We start from the raw sequence: 22161 nt of genomic DNA, 5'->3' as shown, positions 1-22161 counted from the left end.
TTTTCCCAAAGGTAGGGGAGTCTATAACGAGGGGACATAGATTTAAGGTGAGAGGGGAGAGATACAAAAGGGTCCAGAGGGGCAATTTTTTCACTCAAAGGGTGGTGAGTGTCTGGAACGAGCTGCCAGAGGCAGTAGTAGAGGCGGGTACAATTTTGTCTTTTAAAAAGCATTTGGACAGTTACATGGGTAAGATGGGTATAAAGGGATATGGGCCAAGTGCAGGCATTTGGGACTAGCTTAGTGGTATAAACTGGGCGACATGGACATGTTGGGCCGAAGGGCCTGTTTCCATGTTGTAACTTCTATGATTCTATGATTCTATTTACTGGATAGCTTTCAAATCTGGGCCATTTATTATAGCTGATGGACTGTAGGCACAAATTTACTGAAAAGGTAAAAGGGATCTCTCTGCTTTGGTCAGTCCTTAACGGGAGAAATCTCCTGCACAGACTTGCAGGTTTTGGTGAAGGATTCTCATCTGAAAATATAAAGTAGTTAAATGAAGTCTGCCTCAATAAGGCTGTTTTATTACATTCAGTGCATTTAACGAGTTGTTATTTATTTATGTTTGTTCTTGCATTCCAGTACACTTTGAGGAGGTGCAAACTAGTGAGTAAGCACAGTTGTTTCTGCCTGAAATAAATGCAACCCTTAAGACTCTATAACTGGCAACTTTGAAATTGACGTTAATGCAAATGGATAATAACGCTTTTAGGCTGCTATAAACGACTGCCGGTTTTAAACGTGGACTTTTTAAGTGGTGTGGACTGTAATAGACACAGGGAACCGCAGACCCATTACTCTTCCATTCTGTGTAAAATAATGGAATTGAATGACAGGAACAAACTAGAAGATTAGCTGTAGAACAATAACCAAGTATACAGCAGTCAACATGGATTCAGAAGGTGAAGTTATTGCCCTCAACTTCTTTGAAAAAAGCCCTTTGGCATGTTGTACTTTGACTTCCAAAATATTTTTGATAAAGTTCTGCACAAAAGACTATTAGTTAAAATCAAAGCTGTGGTGATTCACGGTTAACCCTGGGAATGGATAAGATACTGGCGAAAGGGTAAGAAGCAACGAGTACTTGTCAGAAGAATTATGTGGGAGCGGGAGGAAGTACTGAGTGGGGTGCCATGAGTTGGCCAAGTGGTAAGAACAGTTGCAAATAAAATTCAATGCAGACAAGTCTAAAGTATTGCATATAGGAAAGAAAAATAATAATATACTCCATGAATAGCTAAGAGTGAAGTTGAAAGAGACCTGGGGGTAGAATTTTTTGGGTGTAAAACAGGCGCAAAGTTTACAGATTTAGCAGTGGGACTGCCTGCGCACAATCTGCGTTGGCATTGGTCCTACTGCTAAACTCGTGAGGCCCTTCACAAGGCGTCCTGGACAGGAGTGCTCCTCCAACTCTACAGAAGTCATGATCATCTCTCTCCCCTAGTAGCCCACTCCAGTCCCCCCCTCCCGGGACTTAGCTGAAGGCCTGTGTTGGCAAGGCAGGTGGCCCAACATTTATCACCTCATTCAGGTGAGCTGCCCGTGGAGGCACGACCAGTGCCAGAAGCTCATGTCGAATATGCCGATAACGCCCAACGACCAATTCCCATCAATCCTCGGGCCTCTTGGTTCGGGCACATACTTGTCACGCAGCGCCAAGTCTAGGCTAGAAAATGGACCCACACCAAAATCTACCGGGGAGTCTTAGTAGACTCAACGCTAATTATGCCCAACCAATGTAGAGCAGCAATCAATAAAGCAAATTGAATGTTGAACTAAATAGCCACAAAAAACTCTCCAGTGGCTGGAGTCATACCTAGCACAAAGGAAGATGGTAGTGGTTGTTGGAGGCCAATCATCTCAGCCCCAGGGTATTGCTGCAGGAGTTCCTAGGCCCAACCATCTTCAGCTGCTTCATCAATGACCTTCCCTCCATCATAAGGTCAGAAATGGGGATGTTCGCTGATGATTGCACATTGTTCAGTTCCATTCGCGACCCCTCAAATAATGAAACAGTCCGAGCCTGCATGCAGCAAGACCTGGACAACATCCAGGCTTGGGCTTATAAGTGGCAAGTAACATTTGCGCCAGACAAGTGCCAGGCAATGATCATCTCCAACAAGAGAGAGTCTAACCACCTCCCCTTGACATTCAATGGCATTACCATCGCCGAATCCCCCACCATTAACATCCTGGGGGTCATCATTGACCAGAAACTTAACTGGACCAGCCATATAAATACTGTGGCTACAACAGCAGGTCAGGGGCTGGGTATTCTGCGGCGAGTGACTCACCTCCTGACTCACCAAAGCCTTTCCACCATCTACAAGGCACAAGTCAGGAGTGTGATGGAATACTCTCCACTTGCTTGGATGAGTGCAGCTCCAACAACACTCAAGAAGCTCGACACCATCCAGGACAAAGCAGCCCGCTTGATTGGCACCCCATCCACCACCCTAAACATTCACTGCCTTCACCACCGGCGCACAGTGGCTGCAGTGAGTACCATCCACAGGATGCACTGCAACAACTCGCCAAGGCTTCTTCGACAGCATCTCCCAAACCCGCGACCTCTACCACCTAGATGGACAAGGGCAGCAGGCACATGGGAACAACACCACCTGCACGTTCCCCTCCAAGTCACACACCATCCTGACTTGGAAATATACCGCTGTTCCTTCCTCGTCGCTGGGTCAAAATCCTGGAACTCCCTTCCTAACAGCACTGTGGGAGAACCTTCACCACACGGACTGCAGTGGTTCAAGAAGACGGCTCACCACCACCTTCTCAAGGGCAATTAGGGATGGGCAATAAATGCCAGCCTCACCAGCAACGCCCATATCCCATGAATGAATAAAAAAAAAGAATATGGGGGTGATTTTATGAGGCAGTTGGGGGCAGGGGGGGGCTCCAAAAATCGCGAAAATCCCGTTCGGGTTTGGAAGCCAGCTCCAACCTGCCGACTCCCGAGTTTCCCAGGGACCCACCTGTGTGCGCCTGGGTGATCTGAAAACGGAAGTCCCGCTGGCACTTAAAGCTGGCGGGATGACAGTTAAAGAGCCAAATGAGGTACTTAAGGCACTTTACCTGTGACAGATGAAGGGATTGGAAAGATTTTTAACTTACCTGGGCGGCTTGCCCACCACTTCTGATTTACGCCTGATGTCCCCCTCTTCACCCTCCCGATGTCTCCCTCTTCACCCCCCCGATCTTCCCCTCTCCCCCACCAATCTTCCCCTCTTACCCTCCTCCCACCTTCCCAGTCTTCCAGTCCAGCGCTGGATCTTCCATTCTCCCCCCACCCTGGTCTTCTGTTCCAGTGTTGGATGACGTTTCGCTCTCTCTCTTTCTTGCCCTCGCCCTCCCACCCGCCCGCATTGCAGCTCCTGACGGCGGCCAGCCTGTCAATCAGGCTAGCTGCCGGGGGCGAAACCCGGAGAGGACGTTAACCACTATCAATCAGCACGCGATCGCGTCGGAAACGGTAAGTTTGCTTCATGCGGGTTTGCCATGCGGACCTTTACCCCCCTGCTGCCAACCCGTCACCATGGTAAAATTGAGCCCCATAAGTTAGACATATATTGATAGAAACATTGATCAAACTTTATAATACTGTGGTTAGATCACACCTTGAATATTGTGTCCAGTTCTGGTCTCCAAGAAACAAGGGAAACATTCATTCAATCACCTTTTGAAAGTCCATGTACACAAGATCAGGAAAAAAAATCAAAAGCTATTTGATAAAGTACCACTTAATAGACTTGTTAGCAAAATTGAGGCCCATGGAATAAAAGGGACGGTGCCAGCGTGGTTATAAAATTGGCTAAGAGACAGAAAGCAGAGAGTAGCGGTGAACGGTTGTTTTTCTGGAGGGAAGTATACAGTGGTGCCATCCAGGGGTCAAAAGGAAAGACTGGCGAAGGCAAATGTAGGTTCCTTACAGACAGAGACGGGAGAATTTATAATGGGGAATAAGGAAATGGCAGAGAAATTAAACAAATACTTTGTGTCTGTCTTCACGGAAGAAAACACAAAAAAACTCCCAGAAATACTAGAGAACCAAGGGTCTGGTGAGAATGAGGAACTGAAAGAAATTAGTATTGGTAAAAAAAATAGTACTAGCGAAATTAGTGGGACTGAAGGTCGATAAATCCCAAGGACCTGATGATCTACATTCCAGGGTTTTGAAAGAGGTGGCTATAGAGATAGTGGATGCATTGGCTGTCACCTTCCAAAATTCTATAGATTCTGGAACGGTTCCTGCAGATTGCAGGGTAGCAAATGTTACCCCACTATTTAAAAAAGGAGGGAGAGAGAAAACAGGGAACTACAGACCTGTTAGCCTGACATCAGTAGCAGGGAAAATGCTAGAATCTATTATAAAGGATGTGATAATAGGACACTTAGAAAATAATAATAGGATTTGGCAGAGTCAACATGGATTTATGAAAGGGAAATCATGTTTGACAAACCTGTTGGAGTTCTTTGAGGATGTAACTAGTAGAATAGATAAGAGGGAACCAGTGGATGTGGTGTATTTGGATTTTCAGAAGGCTTTCGATAAGGTCCCACGCAGGAGGTTGGTGAACGAAGTTAGAGCACATGGAATTGGAGGCAATATACATGCATGGATTGAGAATTGGTTAACAGACAGAAAACAGAGAGTAGGAATAAACGGGTCTTTTTCAGGTTGGCAGACTGTGGCTAGTGGGGTATCACAGGGATCGGTGCTTGGGCCCCAGCTATTCACAATCTATATCCATGATTTGGATGAGGGGACCAAATATAATATTTCCAAGTTTGCTGATGACACAAAACTAGGTGGGAATGTGAGTTGTGAGGAGGATGCAAAGAGGCTTCAATGGGATATAGACAAGCTAAGTGAGTGGGCAAGAACATGGCAGATGGAATATAATGTGGAAATATGTGAAGTTATTTTTTAAATGGTGAGAGATTGGGAAATGTAGTTGTTCAAATGGACCTGGGTGTCCTTGTACATGAGTCACTGGAAGCTAACATGCGGATGCAGCAAGCAATTAGGAAGGCAAATGGTATGTTGGCCTTTATTACAAGAGCATTTGAGTACAGGAGTAAAGATGTCTTACTGCAATTAAATAGGGCCTTTGTGAGACCGCACCTGGAGTATTGTGTACAATTTTGGTCTCCTCACCTAAGAAAGGTAAACTTGCAATAGAGGGAGTGCAACAAAGGTTCACCAGACTGATTCCTGGGATGGCAGGATTGTCGTATGAGGAGAGGTTGAGTAGACTAGGCCTGTATTCTCTATAGTTTAGAAGAATGAGAGGTGATCTCATTGAAACATAGAAAATTCTTACAGGGCTCAACAGGGTAGATGCAAGGAGAATGTTTCCCCTGGCTGGGGAATCTAGAACCAGGGGTCACAGTCTCAGAATAAGGGGCAGGCCATTTAGGACTGAGATGAGGAGAAATTTCTTCACTCAGAGGGTGGTGAATCTTTGGAATTCTCTACCCCAGAGGGCTGTGGAGGCTCAGTCATTGAGTATATTCAAAACAGAGATTGATAGATTTCTAGATATTAAAGGCATCAAGGAATATGGGGATGGTGCAGGAAAATGGTGTTGAGACAATCAGCCATGATGTTGTTGAATGGCGGAGCAGGCTCAAGGGGCTGGATGGCCTATTCCTGCTCCTGTTTCTTCTGGTCTTATGTTCTCTGGTCACTGTGCGTGGTGACAGTGTAAACATCAGCAGGAAGATATCCTTTGGTCGCTGTGTGCCGTGACACTGTAAACATCAGCTGGAAGATATCCTCTGGTCACTGTGTGCAGTGACACTGTAAACATCAGCGGGAAGATATCCTTTGGTCACTGTGTGTAATGACAGTGTAAACAGCAGCAGGAAGATTTAAACTGGTCACTGTGTGTAATGCCCCTGTTTTCCATGTTCCCATAATTTAAATAATCATTTCACACTACCAGCATTGATTGGGCTTATGGGAGGGAATCTGGGGCAGAAAATCACAAGGGCAGTTGCAGTGTCTGAAAAGGGCGGTTGCACTTTCTGTTGTGGACGCAAATTCTTTGTGTGGGAAACACTGCTGACTGCATCTTTCTGAATGTCTATGATGGTGATGTCAGGAAAAGAGGCAAATTTGGCAGGATAATGCCTTCCAGTGGAATTCTCGCCAGTTCCACCTCTGGTGCTCCAAGTATGCACAAAAGTGTGGCCCACCCAGATTGGAAAAGTTTTCTTATTATAGCAACTCATCATGAAGTGATTGGCCGTTGTAGGAAAAAGGCCTTTTTGGTAAAGAGCCATTTCTTTTAAGTACAAATCTAATTCTGCCAAACCTGCCGGCACTCGGGGGCCCAGCGGCTGGCCAAGCCCCCCCGCCTTCCAATTAACATGTGCCCCAGTCATGCCAGTACTAACGCAGGTACCCACTCACTTTGTTCAAATATCTTGACCCGGGGAATTCTGACAGGCTCAGCTGGTAGTCCTGGTCTTCCCCATGTGATTACAGCAGCTGACTGGGATCGCCGATTTTCAGAGCCTCTCTCGCAAGGTAATCCATATTTATGCTTCAGACATCTTTCACATTCCAAGGAAACCTTGCAACGATAGTGGGTAGGGCACTAAAAGTCTCCATCAGGACCTTTGTCTGTACTTCCATTCTTGTTTGGTGATGCATACTGGCCAATTGCATGGTAATGGCAGGGTTCCGAATGCAATCAGCACTTTACCAATATCTTAATGATTGCATGAAAAAGAAGTCCATAACAGAAGGGAGAGGTCAGTACCTGAAGGACGATTGCATTCAAGATCAGGTGTTGCCAGTCCATTGAGTCCATCGGTAAACCTGCATCTAATGGCTAGTACCCATTCTGACAGCTTTCTCTTCTACAATTAATTTTCACTCACTCATGTATTCTGTCACTTGGAAAGTTAGCGCGCTTCACAATATCACAGCCTGATTTGGCCAGTGAAATGTGTTTCAAGGGGGATGTTGCAGATAGTAGTAATTGCTTCTTCCCGTTGTATTTCCGTAGGTACGGATGAGGAGCAGATTGGTGCAAGGGATCCACTTCACAACAAGTGTCCAGCAGCAAGCGTCAGCCCAGGAATCAGATGTACAGTTGAAGTTATAGCAGGTGAGAAGGAGCAATTCCAGATTACTGGACTAGTAATCCAGAGGCCTGGACTAATAATTCAGACAACGTGAGTTCAAATCCCACCATGGTAGTTTGAGAATTCCAATTCAGCTTAAAAATCTAGAACTAAAAAGCTGGTATCAGTAAAAATGATCATGAAGGTTTTGGATTGTGGTAAAAATCCACCTAGCTCACTAATGTCCTTAAGGGAAGGAAACCTGCCATCCCTACCCGGTCTGGCCTATATGTGTCTCTAGTCCCACACCAACATGGTTGACTCTTAACTGCCTTCTGAGTGGCCTAGCAAGCCCACCATCACCTTCTCAATGGCAACTGCAGATGGGCAATAAATACTGGCCTTGCCAGCGACGCCCACATCTCGAGAGTTAATAAAAAAAGTTAGCAGCAGAGGAGCAGAAGAAAGCGGGATCGGAGGATAAAAAAAGACCGAGAACGGGAGAGGCCCGAGAACAGAGGAGAGGCCCGAGAGGTGAGGAGAGGCCCGAGAGGAGAGGAGAGGCCCGAGAGGAGACCCTCCTTCACTTACAGTTGACACCAACTGACACAGGCAGAAATTTGGAAGAGTGAAGTCACAGGACAGCAGGTAGGTGATTGGCTGATGAGTATTTCCTTTTTTTTGCTCTCTAAGCTGGGGCAGTGGGTTAAACTAAAGTGCTGGGTAACTAGAACTATTACTTTATCAAATTAATAACTTAAAGTAGATAAACTAATTAGTTAATAAAAATAGCAAGTGAATAAAAACTCTAATTAAGTAAATAAATAAAACAAGATTAGATAGAGATGGCAGTGCAGGTGGTTTGTGGTAACTGCAACATAGAAACATAGAATAAGTGTCACAAAACATATTTGAAAGTTCTTTATCTGAATGCACGTAGCATTCGTAACAAAATGGACGAGTTAACGGCACAAATAACTACGTATGGGTATGATCTTGTGGCCATTACAGAAACATGGCTGCAGGGTAACAACGACTGGGAATTAAATATGCCAGGGTATTTAACAATCAGGAAGGACAGGCAGGAGGGAAGGGGAGGTGGGGTGGCTATGTTAATAAAGGAAGGAATCACTGTAATACAGAGAAATGATATTGGGACAAAGGATCAGGATAATGAAACAGTTTGGGTAGAGATAAGGAATAATAAGGGAAAAAAAAACACTAGTGGGCATAGTATATAGGCCTCCTAATAGTTGCAACTCTGCTGGAAGAAGTATTAATCAGGAAATAGTCGGGGCATGTAATGAGGGAACAGCTATAATTATGGGGGATTTTAACTATCATATTAACTGGACAAATCAAATTGGGCAGGGCAGCCTTGAGGAAGAGTTTATTGAGTGTATTAGGGATGGATTTCTTGAGCAGTATGTAACTGATCCGACAAGGGGGCAAGCAACCTTGTACCTGGTCCTGTGTAATGAACCAGGATTAATTAATAATGTCCTAGTTAAGGATCCCCTTGGAATGAGTGACCATAACATGGTTACATTCCATATCCAATTAGAGGGTGAGAAGGTTGGTTCTCAAACAAGCGTACTGAGCTTGAATAAAGGAGACTATGATGGTATGAGGGCGGAATTGATTAAAGTGGATTGGGAAAATAGATTAAGGGGTAAGACGGTTCATGAGCAGTGGTGTTCATTCAAGGAGTTATTTTACAACTTTCAAAACAAATATATTCCACTGAGGAAAAAAGTGTGTAAAAGAAATGACAGCCATCCGTGGCTAAGTAAAGAAATTAAGGATAGTATCCGACTAAAAACAAGGACATATATGGTAGCCAAACTTAGTGGGAGGATAGAAGATTGGGAAGTCTTCAAAAGACAGCAAAAAGTAACTAAAGGATTGATTAAGAAAGGGAAGATAGATTATGAAAATAAATTAGCAAAAAATATAAAAACAGATAGCAAGAGTTTCTATCGTTATATAAAAATAAAAAGGGTGGCTAAGGCAAACGTAGGTCCCTTGGAGGATGAGACCGGGAAATTAATGGTGGGAAACATGGAGATGGCAAATATGCTGAACAAATATTTTGTTTCAGTCTTTACGGTCGAGGACACTAAGAATATCCCAACACTGGACAAACAGGGGGCTCCAGTGGGGGAGGAGCTAAATATGATTAAAATCATTAAGGAATTGGTACTTAGTAAATTAATGGGACTCAAGGCGGATAAATCCCCTGGACCTGATGGCTTACATCCTAGGGTCTTGAGGGAAGTGGCAGTGGGGATTGTGGATGCTTTGGTAATAATTTTCCAAAATTCTCTGGACTCGGCAAAGGTCCCGGCAGATTGGAAAACTGCTAATGTAACACCCTTATTTAAAAAGGGTAGTAGACAGAAGGCTGGAAATTATAGACCAGTTAGCCTAACATCTGTGGTGCGTAAAATTTTGGAGTCTATTATTAAGGAGACAGTAGTAGAACATTTGGACAAACATAATTTAATAGGACAAAGTCAGCATGGCTTTACGAAGGGGAAGTCATGTCTGACAAATTTGCTTGAGTTCTTTGAGGACATAATGTACAGGGAGGATAAAGGGGAACCAGTGGACGTAGTGTATTTAGACTTCCAGAAGGCATTCGACAAGGTGCCACATAAAAGATTATTGCTCAAGATAAAGAATCACTGGATTGGGGGTAATATTCTGGCATGGGTGGAGGATTGGTTATCTAACAGGAAGCAGAGAGTTGGGATAAATGGTTCATTCTCGGACTGGCAACCAGTGGCCAGTGGTGTTCCGCAGGGGTCGGTGCTGGGTCCCCAACTCTTTACGATCTATATTAACGATTTGGAGGAGGGGACCGAGTGCAACATATCGAACTTTGCAGATGATACAAAGATGGGAGGGAAAGTAGAGAGTGAGGAGGACATAAAAAATCTGCAAGGGGATATAGACAGGCTGGGTGAGTGGGCGGAGATTTGGCAGATGAAATACAATATTGGAAAATGTGAGGTTATGCACTTTGGCAGGAAAAACCAGAGAGCAAGTTATTTTCTTGATGGCAAGAGACTGGAAAGTACTGCAGTACAAAAGGATCTGGGGGTCCTAGTGCAAGAAAATCAAAAATTTAGTATGCAGATGCAGCAGGTGATCAAGAAGGCCAACGGAATGTTGGCGTTTATCGCTAGGGGGATAGAATATAAAAACAGGGAGGTATTGCTGCAGTTATATAAGGTATTGGTGAGACCGCACCTGAAATACTGCATACAGTTTTGGTCTCCATACTTAAGAAAATACATACTTGCTCTCGAGGCAGTACAAAGAAGGTTCACTTGGTTAATCCCGGGGATGAGGGGGCGGACATATGAGGAGAGGTTGAGTAGATTGGGACTCTACTCATTGGAGTTCAGAAGAATGAGAGGCGATCTTATTGAAACATATAAGATTGTGAAGGGGCTTGATCTTGTGGATGCGGTAAGGATGTTCCCAAGGTTGGGTGAAACTAGAACTAGGGGGCATAATCTTAGAATAAGGGGCTGCTCCTTCAAAACTGAGATGAGGGGAAACTTCTTTCCTCAGAGTCTGTGGAATTTGCTACCCCAGGAAGCTGTGGAAGCTCCATCATTGAATAAATTCAAAGCAGAAATAGACAGTTTCCTAGAAGTAAAGGGAATTAGGGGTTACGGGGAGCGGGCAGGAAAGTGGACATGAATTTAGATTTGAGGTTAGGATCAGATCAGCCATGATCTTATTAAATGGCGGAGCAGGCTCGAAGGGCCGATTGGCCTACTCCTGCTCCTATTTCTTATGCTCTTATGTTCTTAAAATAGGCCCTTGGAGCCTGCGTCGCCATTCAATGTGATCATGAATGATCCTCTATCTCAATACCATATTCGCGCTCTCTCCCCAGACCCCTTAATGCCTTCTGTGTCCAGAAATCTATCTATCTCCTTAAATATATTCAGTGACTTGGCCTCCACAGCCTTCTGTGGTAGAGAATTCCACAGGTTCACCACTGCCTGAGTGAAGAAATTTCTCCTCATCTCAGTCCTAAATGTTCTACCCCGTATCCTGACACTGTGACCCCTCGTTTTAGACCCCCCAGCCAGGGGAAACATCCTCCCTGCATACAGTCTGTCTAGCTCGGTCAGAATTTTATACGTTTCAATGAGATCCTCTCTCATTCTTCTAAACTCGAGTGAATACAGGCCTAGTCGTCCAATCTCTCCTCATATGACAGTCCTGCCATCCCAGGAATCAATCTGGTGAACCTTCGCTGCACTCCCTCTATGGCAAGTATATCCTTTCTTAGGTATGGAGACCAAAACTTCACACAGTACTCCAGGTGCGGTCCCACCAAGGCTATGCACAACTGCGGTAATACATCCCTGCTCCTGTACTCAAATCCTCTTGCAATGAAGGCCAACATACCATTTGCCTTCCGAACTGCATGCTGCACCTGCATGTTTGCTTTCAGTGATTAGTGTACAAAGACACCCAGGTCTCTTTGTACATCAGCATTTCCCAATCTATCACCATTTAAGCAATACTCTGCCTTTCTGTATTTCCTTCCGATGTGGATAACTTCACATTTATCCACATTATACTGCATCTGCCATGTATTTGCCCACTCACTCAACTTGTCTAAATTGCCTTGAGGCCGCTTTGCATCCTCCTCACAACTCACAATCCCACCTAGTTTTGTGTCATCAACAAACTTGGAAATACTCGGACCACTAGACACTGGACACGACAACGGCAAACCAAGCCCAGTCGACCCTGCAAAGTCCTCCTCACTAACATCTGGGGACTTGTGCCAAAATTGGGAGAGCTGTCCCACTAGCAACAGCCTGACAGAGCCATACTCACAGAATCATACCTTTCAGTCCCTGTGGGACAATCATACCTTGTCCCACAGGCAAGACAGACCCACCATAGGTGGCGGTACAGTGATATACAGTCAGGAGGGAGTGGCCCTTGGAGTCCTCAACATTGACTCCGGACCCCATGAAATCTCATAGCATCAGGTCAAACATGGGCAAGGAAACCTCCTGCTGATTACCACCTACCGTCCTCCCTCAGCTGATGAATCAGTCCTCCTCCATGTTGAGCACCACTTGGAGGAAGCACTGAGGGTAGCAAGGGCAGAAAATGTACTCTGGGTGGGGGACTTCAATGTCCATCACCAAGAGTGGCTCGGTAGCACCACTACTGACCGAGCTGGCCGAGTCCTGAAGGACATAGCTGCCAGACTGGGCCTGCGGCAGGTGGTGAGCGAACCAACACAAGGGAAAAACTTACTTGACCTCGTCCTCACCAATCTACCTGTCGCAAATGCATCTGTCCATGACAGTATTGGTAGGAGTGACCACCGCACAGTCCTCGTGGAGACGAAGTCCCGTCTTCGCCCTGAGGGCACCATCCAACGTGTTGTGTGGCACTACCACCATGCTAAATGGGATAGATTCAGAACAGATCTAGCAGCTCAAAACTGGGCATCCATGAGGCGCTGTGGGCCATCAGCAGCAGCAGAATTGTATTCCAGCACAATCAGTAACCTCATGGCCCGGCATATTCCTCACTCTACCATTACCAATAAGCCAGGGGATCAACGTTGGTTGAATGAGGAGTGTAGAAGAGCATGCCAGGAGCAGCACCAGGCGTACCTAAAACTGAGGTGCCAACCTGGTGTAGCTACAACTCCGGACTACATGCATGCTAAACAGCGGAATCAACATGCTATAGACAGAGCTAAGCGATTCCACAACCAACGGATCAGATCAAAGCTCTGCAGTCCTGCCACATCCAGTCGTGAATGGTGGTGGACAATTAAACAACTAATGGGAGGAGGAGGCTCTGCAAACATCCCCATCCTCAATGATGATGTGGAGATGCCGGTGATGGACTGGGGTTGACAAATGTAAGGAATCTTACAACACCATGGCGAGACCATGCAGACACCGCGCAACAATCGCCAGACAGGAGGGTTCCCTCCCAGTCGGGGAACATTTCAGCAGGATGGGACATTCAGCCACCGATCTTCGGGTAAGCGTTCTCCAAGGCGGCCTTCGAGACAAACGACAACGCAAAATCGTCGAGCAGAAATTGATAGCCAAGTTCCGCACCCATGAGGACGGCCTCAACCGGGATCTTGGGTTCATGTCACGCTACACGTTACCCCACCAGCGAACAAAAGCTATCTGTTTTTAATATAATGGGTCATTTGCTGGCTTTCTCTGCCTTCCGGATGTTCCTGCCTCTCTCTCTCTCTCTATTTTTTTCCTGTTTGTTTTTTTGTTGAATGTGTATTGAGGGGTTCTGTAGGTGACACCTCTCTGTCTGAACACGGTGATTGTCTTGGCAACGGGCAGTTGCAGGGGCAGTCTGTAAACACCATGTATTGTTCTGTGATGTAGAAATGCGTAGGCTTCAAGGAGCTCCTGACATTTACCTGAGGAAGGAGGAAGCCTCCGAAAGCTTGTCGATTTCAAATAAAAATCATTGGACTATAACCTGGTGTTGTAAGATTCCTTACAATCCTCAATGATGGCGGAGCCCAGCACGTGAGTGCAAAAGACAAGGCTGAAGCGTTTGCAACCATCTTCAGCCAGAAGTGCTGAGTGGGTGATCCATCTCGGCCTCCTCCCGATATCCCCACCATCACAGAAGCCAGTCTTCAGCCAATTCGATTCACTCCACATGATATCAAGAAACGGCTGAGTGCATTGGATACAGCAAAGGCTATGGGCCCCGACAACATCCCAGCTGTCGTGCTGAAGACTTGTGCTCCAGAACTAGCTGCGCCTCTAGCCAAGCTGTTCCAGTACAGCTACAACACTGGCATCTACCTAACAATGTGGAAAATTGCCCAGGTATGTCCTGTCCACAAAAAGCAGGACAAATCCAATCCGGCCAATTACCGCCCCATCAGTCTACTCTCAATCATCAGCAAAGTGATGGAAGGTGTCGTCGACAGTGCTATCAAGCGGCACTTACTCACCAATAACCTACTCACCGATGCTCAGTTTGGGTTCCATCAGGACCACTCAGCTCCAGACCTCATTACAGCCTTGGTCCAAAGATGGACAAAAGAGCTGAATTCCAGAGGTGAGGTGAGAGTGACTGCCCTTGGCATCAAGGCAACATTTGACCGAGTGTGGCACCAAGGAGCCCTAGTAAAATTGAAGTCAATGGGAATCTGGGGAAAAACTCTCCAGTGGCTGGAGTCATACCTAGCACAAAGGAAGATGGTAGTGGTTGTTGGAGGCCAATCATCTCAGCCCCAGGGCATTGCTGCAGGAATTCCTCAGGGCAATGTCCTCGGCCCAACCATCTTCAGCTGCTTCATCAATGACCTTCCCTCCATCATAAGGTCAGAAATGGGGATATTCGCTGATGATTGCACAGTGTCCAGTTCCATTCGCAACCCCTCAAATAATGAAGCAGTCCGAGCCCGCATGCAGCAAGACCAGGCTTGGGCTCATAAGTGGCAAGTAACATTCTCGCCAGACAAGTGCCAGGCAATGACCATCTCCAACAAGAGAGAGTCCAACCACCTCCTCTTGACATTCAACGGCATTACCATCGCTGAATCCCCCACCATCAACATCCTGGGGGTCACCATTGACCAGAAACTTAACTGGACCAGCCATATAAATACCGTGGCTACAAGAGCAGGTTAGAGGCTGGGTATTCTGCGGCGAGTGACTCACCTCCTGACTCCCCAAAGCCTTTCCACCATTACAAGGCACAAGTCAGGAGTGTGATGGAATACTCTCCACTTGCTTGGATGAGTGCAGCTCGAACAATATTCAAGAAGCTCGACACCATCCAGGACGAAGCATCCCGCTTGATTGGCACCCCATCCACCATCCTAAACATTCGCTCCCTTCACCACCGGTGCACAGTGGCTGCAGTGTGTACCATCCACAGGATGCACTGCAGCAACCTCTACCGCCTGGAAGGACAAGAGCAGCAGGCACATGGGAACAACACCACCCGCATGTTCCCCTACAAGTCACACACCATCCCGACTTGGAAATATATCGTTGTTCCTTCATTGTCACTGGGTCAAAATCCTGGAACTCCCTTCCTAACAGCACTGTGGGAGAACCATCACCACACGGACTGCAGCGGTTCAAGAAGGCGGCTCACCACCACCTTCTCAATGCAAATAGGAATGGGCAATAAATGTCGGCCTTGCCAGCGACGCCCATGTCCCATGAACGAATTAAAAAGAAACACATTTGGTTCCCTCATCCAAATCATTGATATATATTGTGAATAGCTAGGGCCCAAGCACTGATCCCTGTGATACCCCACTAGTCACTGCCTGCCATCCTGAAAAAGACCCATTTATTCCTACCCTCTGTTTCCTGTCTGTTAACCAATTTTCAATCCATGCCAGTCTATTACCGCCAATCCCATGTGCTTTAATTTTGCACACTAACCTCTTATGTGGGACTTTATCAAAGACCTTCTGAAAATCCAAATCCACCACATCCATTGATTCTCCTTTATCTATTCTACCAGTTACATCCTCAAAAAATTCCAGTAGGTTTGTCAAACACGATTTCCCTTTCATAAATCCATGTTGACTTTGTCTAATCCTGTTTATATTTTCTAAGTGTCCTGTTATCACATCCTTTATAATAGACTCTAGCATTTTCCCTACTACTGATGTTAAGCTAACTGGTCTGTAGTTCCCACTTTTCTCTCTCCCTCCCTTTTTAAATAGTGGGGTTACATTTGCCACCCTCTAATCTGCAGGAACTGTTCCATAATCTTTAGAATTTTGGAAGATGACAATCAATGCATCCACTATTTCCATGGCTTCCTCTTTTAGTACTGGGGGTTCTGTCAGCAATTGAGGCCGGGGGGATCTTGCCGCAATCATAGCCCTGGGGTGGGGGGCGTCTGTCAACGATCGGGTGGAGGAGGGTTGCCCGGTTCAAGGGAGGCCCAAGGCTCTCTTGTGAGTCTCAAAGGAGCATTCCTGCCCTTCCTGACCCAGAAGAAAACCTAAAAAGTCTATTTTAAACTTACCTGCTGGGCCCCGGATCTGGCCCAGGATCCGGCTCCTGGCAGGTTGCATCTGACGGGGGAGTTGACACTGCTCTCCTGCCCTCCTCCCCGCTCAAGCTGGTAGCACTGATCGGGTCCTGTTGACACCTTCGGACCCAATCTGCATATTTAAAACAGTACCCTGCTACCTTCCTGCAGGTGTCCTGCTCGCCTGCTCAAAAGAACAGGTTAAGATGGTTCAGGCCAGGAAGGAAGGGGGCAACCGACAGCCGTTATTTTAACTGTTCCTCCCCCACCCCCCGGCAACCCAGTTTCCGCCAAGTGGACGCAGTTAAAATCGGGGCTAATAACTCTACATCAGACCTCATTTTGCTTGAACTATAAATATCAAATGAACAAGAGAATAACTAGCAGGATCTCAACATATTTTACATAGTTACCAAACTTTGCCAACTTGTCTTACAATAAAAATGCCGTCTAGGCTCTAAGCTCTGGAATTCCCTTCCTAAACCTATCTGTCTCTCTCTCATCCTTTAAGACTAGGGTCGCCAACTCTGGTTGGACATATTCCTGGAGATTTCATCACCTGACCTCTGACTTCTGACCTCCAACTGTTGCGTCCTCATGCTTCCACCCGCCATTGGTCACCTGACAAGTCTAACCTCGCATCGCCTTGCCTTTCCACTCCAGGAAACCGAAAAGACTCTGTTACCCGAATGGATGATGCTTGACTATCAGTCAAGCAGCTATTATCCCCCATCTCCAATATTTTTATAACCAATAAACCAAAATGCTCAAATAAAATGAAAAAAACAATTTTTAAAAATGCACTAATACATTTTTTCCCAGATTGCTTTCAGCATTGTCTAGGACATTAATCTTTAATTCCTGGAGACTCCAGGACAATCTGTGAAGCGCCTTAGGACATTTTCCTACATTAAAGGCACTATATAAATGCAAGTTGTTATTCTTAGCGAAGGAAACCTGCCATCCTTACCCGGTCTGGCCTGTAGGTGACTCCAGTCCCACACCAATGTGGTTGACTCTTAACTGACCTCTGAAGTGGCCCAGCAAGCCACTCAGTTGTTTGTTAGCGATAGGCAGTAAACGCAGGCCTTGGCATTGATGCCCACATCCCGAGAATTAATTTTGAAAAAAGCTGGCCTTGGTTCTTCAACAGATTTATTTACAAGAAATTAGACAGGAACTCTCAGAGACAATGGGCTCAATTTTGAAATGGAGGCTGGTTGACAGCCGGGGGGGGGGGGTGAAGATGCATGTGGCAAACCTGCACAAACAAAACGTAACGTTTCTGACACGATCGCTGCCGTCAGGAGCTGCAATGCGAGGTGGGGGGGGGAGAGAAAGAGAGAGCGAGACGTCATTCGGCGCTGGAACGTAAGATTGGGGGGGGGGAGGTTGGAAGATCGGGGGAGAGGGGAAGATTGGGGAGGAGGGGGGAAAATCGGGGGGGACGAGAGGGGAAGATTGGGGGGGGACATCAGGGGGGTGAAGAAGGGGAGATCTTGGGGACATCAGGGGGGTGAAGAGGGGGAGATCGGAGAGGGAGATATCGGATATCGGAGCAGGATGGAAAGGTAGGTTGATTTTGTGTTTTAACTACGTGCAGTGGTTTTTTATGTTACTTATTTTGTTTCTTTTTGCCTGATCTGGCCCTTCAGGCGTGAATCAGAAGCCGTGGGAAAGCCGCCCAGATAAGTTAAAAATAGTTCTAACTACCTACTGTCTCGAGTAAAGCGCCTTAAGTACCTCAATGAGGTACATTTGGCTCTTTAACTAAAGCCGGCTGGACTTCCGGATTCGGGACGCCCGCACAGGTGCATCCGTGGGGAACTCGGAAGTTGGTGGGTTGGACCCGGGCTCTGAACCCGAACGGGATTTCCCCGATTTTCGCCCCCAATGCACCGCAATTTCTTGGGAAAATCGAGCTCCAAGTCTCTCACTAGAAACGCATTCTCATCACAGACAGGAAATCTATAAGAATCCTCAGACACTCTGCACCTCCCAGATAATCACACCTCACCGTCTCATTATCAGCAATAACCCATGAACAAAACTCAGCCTGTAAATCAGAAGGGAAAGCTGTCTATAAATCCCAGGGTCCAATAAACACACTCAATATCCAACACTCAGCTCCAGCCAAACAGTTCAGTACAAAGCACTGAGTAAACAGGCCTCTCAGCTGGATCCTCTCACACAGCTCAAGGGGCATTTCTGTTCCCTTCCTGTTTCCCCACAGGATATTCAGACTGCCTGAACACTAATGGGTATTTTACTGTATAAAATCTGTACTAACCTGATTCCTTCACTCACCGTCTCCACTCCTCTCGCTTTGTTTGCAGACATTGGCAGGAATTGAACAGGCCACAGCAAAGGGAGGAGAAAATCAAGGGATGACTGGGTGTAGTGTTCTAATTGACATCTCCAATAGCCAATTAGGGTCTGCAATATATCCAGAGCCGGGCAACATGTGAAATGTCAATCACATTTCTCAACTGATCAGCCTGGGAGCAGAACTTTTTCTTCACTCAGTAATGTATATCATAGAATCAAAGAATGGTTACAGCACAGAAGGAGGCTATTCGGCCCATCGAGCCCGTGCCGGCCCTTTGTAAGAGCAATCCAGTTAGTCCCATTCCCCCGCTCTTTCCCCATAGCCTTGCAGATTTTTTCCTTTCAAATATTTTTTGAATTTCTTCTTAAAAGTCATGATTAAATCTGCATCCACCACCCTTTCAGGCAGCGCATTCTGGAACATCACTACTCGCTGCGTAAAAAAGCTTTTCCTCACGTTGCCTTTGGTTCTTTTGCCAATCACCTTAAATCTGTGTCCTCTGGTTCACGACCCTTCCGCCAATGGGAACAGTTTCTCTTAATTTACTTTATCTAAACCCTTCATGATTTTGAACACATCTATCAAATCTCCTTTCAACCCTCTCTGCTCTAAGGAGAACAATCCCAGCTTCTCCAGTCTTTACACGTAACTGAAGTCCCTCATCCCTGGAACCATTCCAGTAAATCTTTTCTGCACCCTTTCTAAGGCATTGACATTCTTCCTAAAATGCGGTGCCCAGTGTTTTATAAAGGTTCAACATAACTTCCTTGCTTTTGTACTCTATGCCTCTATTTATAAAGCCTAGGATCCCGTATGCTTTTTTAACCACTTTCTCAACCTGTCCTGCCAGCTTCAAAGATTTGTGCACATATACCCCCAGATCTCTCTGTTCCTGCACCCCTTTAGAATTGTACCATTTAGGTTATATTGCCTCTCCTTGTTCTTCCTGCCAAAATGTATCACTTTTCTCTGCATTAAATTTCATCTGCCATGTGTCCACCCATTCCACCAGCCTGTCCATGTCCTCTTAAAGTCTATTACTATCCTCCTCATTGTTTACTACACTTCCAAGTTTTGTGTCATCTGCAGATTTTGAAATTGTGCCCTGTACACCCAAGTCATTAATATGGATCAAAAAAAACAATGGTCCTCGTACCGACCCCTGGGGAACACCACTGTACATCTTCCTCCAGACCGAAAAACAACCGTTCACCACAACTCTCTGTTTCCTGTCACTTAGACAATTTCGTATCCATGCTGCCACTGCCCCTTTTATTCCATGGGCTTCAATTTTGCTGACAAGCCTATTATGTGGTACTTTATCAAATGCCTTTTGAAAGTCCGGATACACAACATCAACCGCATTGCCCTCATCTCACTGTTACCTCATCAAAAAACTCAATCAAGTTAGTTAAACACAATTTGCCTTTAACAAATCTGTGCTGGCTTTCCTTTATTAATCCACACTGTCACTGGGCCATTGATACCCCAGGAGAGGCTGTCACTGGGTCATTGATACTCCAGTAGAGCCAGTCACTGGGTCATTGATACCCCAGGAGAGCCAGTCACTGGGCCATTGATACCCCAGGAGACCCTGACATTGGGTCATTGATACTCCAGGAGAGCCAGCCACTGAGTCTATGATACCCCAGGAGAGCCAGTCACTGGGCCATTGATACCCCAGGAGAGCCAGTCACTGGGCCATTGATACCCCAGGAGAGGCTGTCACTGGGTCATTGATACCCCAGGAGAGCCATCCACTGGGTCATTGATACCCCAGGAGAGCCAGTCGCTGGGCCATTGATACCCCAGGAGAGCCAGTCACTGGGCAATTGATACCCCAGGAGAGCCAGCCACTGAGTCTATGATACCCCAGGAGAGCCAGTCACTGGGCCATTGATACCCCAGGAGAGCCAGTCACTGGGCCATTGATACCCCAGGAGAGGCTGTCACTGGGTCATTGATACCCCAGGAGAGCCAGTCACTGGGTCATTGATACCCCAGGAGAGCCAGTCACTGGGTCATTGATACCCCAGGAGAGCCAGTCACTGGGCAATTGATACCCCAGGAGAGCCAGTCACTGGGTCATTGATACCCCAGGAGAGCCAGTCACTGGGCCATTGATACCCCAGGAGACCCTGACATTGGGTCATTGATACTCCAGGAGAGCCAGCCACTGAGTCTATGATACCCCAGGAGAGCCAGTCACTGGGCCATTGATACCCCAGGAGAGCCCGTCACTGGGCCATTGATACCCCAGGAGAGGCTGTCACTGGGTCATTGATACCCCAGGAGAGCCAGTCACTGGGTCATTGATACCCCAGGAGAGCCAGTCACTGGGTCATTGATACCCCAGGAGAGCCAGTCACTGGGCAATTGATACCCCAGGAGAGCCAGTCACTGGGCCATTGATACCCCAGGAGAGGCTGTCACTGGGTCATTGATACCCCAGGAGAGCCAGCCACTGAGTCATTGATATCCCAGGAGAGCCAGTCACTGGGCCATTGATACCCCAGGAGACCCTGTCACTGGGTCATTGATACCCCAGGAGAGCCAGTCACTGGGCAATTGATACCCCAGGAGAGCCAGTCACTGGGCCATTGATACCCCAGGAGAGGCTGTCACTGGGTCATTGATACCCCAGGAGAGGCTGTCACTGGGTCATTGATACCCCAGGAGAGCCAGCCACTGAGTCTATGATACCCCAGGAGAGCCAGTCACTGGGCCATTGATACCCCAGGAGAGCCAGTCACTGGGCCATTGATACCCCAGGAGAGGCTGTCACTGGGTCATTGATACCCCAGCAGAGCCAGCCACTGAGTCTATGATACCCCAGGAGAGCCAGTCACTGGGTCATCGATACCCCAGGAGAGCCAGTCACTGGGTCATTGATACCCCAGGAGACCCTGTCACTGGGCCATTGATACCCCAGGAGACCCTGTCACTGGGTCATTGATACCCCAGGAGACCCTGTCACTGGGCCATTGATACCCCAGGAGACCCTGTCACTGGGTCATTGATACCCCAGGAGAGCCAGCCACTGAGTCTATGATACCCCAGGAGAACCAGTCACTGGGTCATTGATACCCCAGGAGAGCCAGCCACTGAGTCTATGATACCGCAGGAGACCCTGTCACTGGGTCATTGATACCCCAGGAGACCCTGTCACTGGGTCATTGATACCCCAGGAGACCCTGTCACTGGGCCATTGATACCCCAGGAGACCCTGTCACTGGGTCATTGATACCCCAGGAGACCCTGTCACTGGGCCATTGATACCCCAGGAGACCCTATCACTGGGTCATTGATACCTCAGGAGAGCCAGCCACTGAGTCATTGATACCCTAGGAGACCCAGTCACTGGGTCATTGATACCCCAGGAGAGCCAGCCACTGAGTCATTGATACCCCAGGAGAGGTTGTCACTGGGTCATTGATACCCCAGGAGAGCCAGCCACTGAGTCATTGATACCCCAGGAGAGCCAGTCACTGAGTCATTGATACCTCAGGAGAGGTTGTCACTGGGTCATTGATACCTCAGGAGAGCCAGCCACTGAGTCTATGATACCTCAGGAGAGGTTGTCACTGGGTCATTGATACCCCAGGAGAGCCAGTCACTGGGCCATTGATACCCCAGGAGAGCCAGTCAATGGGCCATTGATACCCCAGGAGAGCCAGTCACTG

The 22161-nt window shown here is 47.0% G+C and overlaps 1 long non-coding RNA gene across 2 annotated transcripts in view; it reads left to right on the top strand.

The window, feature by feature from the left end:
• Nucleotides 1-16945, top strand: part of LOC137309456 (uncharacterized) — a 57261-nt gene extending 40316 nt beyond the window's left edge. For both annotated transcript variants that reach the window (XR_010959831.1, XR_010959830.1), the window contains exons 4-5: nucleotides 7038-7743; nucleotides 16661-16945. This is a non-coding gene — a long non-coding RNA (uncharacterized lncRNA). The remainder of the gene's footprint in view (nucleotides 1-7037; nucleotides 7744-16660) is intronic.
• Nucleotides 16946-22161: the final 5216 nt, after the last annotated feature.

This window comes from Heptranchias perlo, unplaced genomic scaffold, assembly GCF_035084215.1.
Source record: "Heptranchias perlo isolate sHepPer1 unplaced genomic scaffold, sHepPer1.hap1 HAP1_SCAFFOLD_164, whole genome shotgun sequence".
NCBI lineage: Eukaryota > Metazoa > Chordata > Chondrichthyes > Hexanchiformes > Hexanchidae > Heptranchias > Heptranchias perlo.
This window is presented reverse-complemented; position numbering and strand designations above follow the sequence as displayed.